The sequence below is a fragment of the Odocoileus virginianus genome, chromosome 14 (assembly GCF_023699985.2).
Source record: "Odocoileus virginianus isolate 20LAN1187 ecotype Illinois chromosome 14, Ovbor_1.2, whole genome shotgun sequence".
Lineage (NCBI taxonomy): Eukaryota > Metazoa > Chordata > Mammalia > Artiodactyla > Cervidae > Odocoileus > Odocoileus virginianus.
Window position 1 is genome coordinate 44,491,665 of NC_069687.1, and position 2,775 is coordinate 44,494,439.

At 53.5% G+C, this 2,775-nt stretch overlaps 1 pseudogene; it reads right to left on the bottom strand.

Annotated features, from left to right (window-relative positions):
- Positions 1–377: 377 nt before the first annotated feature.
- LOC110139358 (ubiquitin carboxyl-terminal hydrolase 21 pseudogene) lies at positions 378–2,509 on the bottom strand (annotated as a pseudogene).
- Between the last annotated feature and the right edge of the window lie 266 nt (positions 2,510–2,775).

A 2,775-nucleotide genomic window follows, 5' to 3' on the forward strand; every position in this document is an offset into this window, starting at 1 on the left:
TCTGTGTATTTGTGTGTTTAATTCTTCAGGATATAAGATTTTCAGCACAAATTTTTTGTGGTTTAGCTATTGCCTCTTGGGCAGTTGTAAAATTAGGCAGGTGAAAAACAAGAATGTTACCTGTTTATCTTAGTAGGTTGATATGGTATGGTTTGAAAATCATTAATTTATTCCAGGATAAGAAAGTATTTCGAGCTATTAACTAACAAATATTTTCCCCACAATTACTCTTCCAAAGGATGATATTAAGCAAGAAATATCTTGATTTCTTTCATAAGCTGTAACCATCCAGAGCCATTTATTTAAATGGTCATTTTTGTTTATCCATCAAAAGCAAGACAGAGTATAGGGTTTTTGTTTTTGTTTTTTTAATAAATTTATTCACACAAAAAGTGAGACTGTAGAGGGTCTGGGGGCTGTACACGGGCGGGGGCCTGTGGAGCTCTGTACATGGGACTGGGAGACAAGGGAGCCTCCAGGTGAAAGGGTATTTTTTAATAAAAAAAAAATAACGGGAGGTACAACCACCCCCTCCCCCCTCCCCGATTAAAAAGACACAAAAATGGACGTCTCTGAGGTAAATGGGGAGCCGGGGGGCTTCAGGGTGTTGAAAGGGTTTCACAGGCACCGGGGCGGCTCCCGCATCAGTTGGTGGAAGAGCACGTAGCCCTCACTGGATGCCACCTGGTCTTCACTGACGGGGAGACGGAGAGTCACTTAGACATGCCAGCCAGTCTGGCACCAGCACAGGGCTGTGTAGTGGCCGCAGTGGACGCCGCCCGAGTGGTTGCAAAGGGCATAGAGCTGGTACACGGGGCTTCCGGCTTTGTCGCCGGCGAAGTCCCCTAGGCTCGGTCGCTGCAGTGGGAAGTCTACACCTACTGAACTCTTCTTGATGGAGCCTCGGGAGGCGGAAAATCGATTAAGATGGAGCACGAGAATTCGGGGGAATCTTTGTACTGTCAACTTTTTGGTACTTCGTGTTTTCTGCCGACATCGGTCACACACGAGGGCATTCTCCGATTCTAGCTCTTCTTGGTGAAAAGGTTGAAACAATCTCGCAGAGACACCTTGCCCCCAGCAAATCCTTTCTTGGGGATGGGCAGGGACAGGTCACAAAAAACCTCGAAGGTCGTGGAGCGATACCCACGGGCCTGGCACTTGAGACAACTTTTCAACTGGCCCGCAAACAGGTCCACAAACAGGTCCACAATCTTGCTGTCCTCTCTTTCCAGGTAACGCTTCCACATTAGGTTGGCTCGATCGTCATCGCTTAACTCAAGTTCTTCTAGCAGAGCCCCTCCGAGGCGGGGTGGGGGGGGAAACAGGACTACTGGCCAGGATTGGTGGAGCCCGGCGGCCTCGGCGGTTGATTTCGAGGTGTAGCCGCTCCATGAGGAGCTTCAGAAACTTTTGCGCATCCTGCTGGCTGTATCCAGAGAAGGAAGTAACGTATTTCTGGAAGACAGCTCGGAATCGAGTAGGATTCACAGCTTCACAGGAATCAGGGTGCCACAGGGCACCAATCACATCTGCAAAGGCTTCAGTGAGCTCCTGGGCTCGGCCCCCTCCAGGCACCTCTTGACGGAAGTCCCTTCGCAGACAGAAGTCCCGAAGAGGCCGGGTGCTGCCCAAACACTGTAGCACAGCGTTCAGGAAGCATGTGTTCCCCAGATTGAGGAGGCCAATGTGACCAGAGCCCAGAAGCAGTGTGTGATGAGCCATCTTGGCATCGGAGTAGAAAGGTTCAGAGGGCCGGGCAGATATCACATGGAAGGAGCCATGGGGAGTAGGGGGCTCTGTCCGTATGCTGAACAAAGTGGGTGGCCCAGGAAAGCCCCCGAGGCGGCGGAGAGAGGTGCTGCGTCTCAGAGGGGGTGGCTCAGGCCGGAGAGCCAAGCGACTCAGTGCAGCCCCTAGCTCTCCAGTGCCACGGTGCCCTCCCAAGGCAATCCCCATTGGACGCAAGTCCCCACTGCTCACAGACTTGGAACGGGTTAGGTTGGTCCTGGATGGGAGAGGCAGAGCCACAGTTGGGGGTGGTGAGCCAGGCAGGGGAACTCCATGATCTGCCTGAAGTGGGCCGCTGGGACGAGAGCCTGAGGTCCGTCCCCGTCCCAGCTCCAGTTTCTTGAGCCGTTCCTCAGGGGGACCTGGCCTAGGAGGCAGAGGTCGTAACAAGGGATTTGGCCCAGGGGCTGGATTTCGGCACTCCTTGCTCCGGGCCCGGGGAGCAAATGGTAGCTTGGATCCCACTCGGGGCTGGATATTAAGAGGTGGCTCTTGGGTCCGTCCCAGGCGGTGCTCAGAAGCCTGGGGCATGTGGACACCACAGGCTGGACCTGTCCCCGAGTGAGGCGTTGGGGGAGGCCAACCGGGGTCAGGCCTCAGCTCAGGGCCACCCCCTACTACCCTCGCGCAGCGCCCCCGCGGGCTCGGCTGCAGCTTTAGCCGCAGCTATTGCCCAGCTCTCTCCCGCCACAGGGGCCGCCGCCATCTTTGTTGGTCCCGCCCGGCCACCAAGAGTATAGGTTTTATATGCAAATGATGGTGTTTTTGCCTCTCCCAGCTGAGTGGTGGAGAGCTGGAAAGAATTTAGTCCTTTAAGGTAATGGTGGAAAGAAGACTCAACCACCACCTGTCTGAAGCCCTCTCCCCACTGGACCCTTAGCAGATTATGGGCTGGAACCAACTCTTAAAATTAGAAAACACTGATCTAAAAAGTCAAAAGGCAACTGAAACCATTATATTACATGAACATGGCTGAAGAGCTCT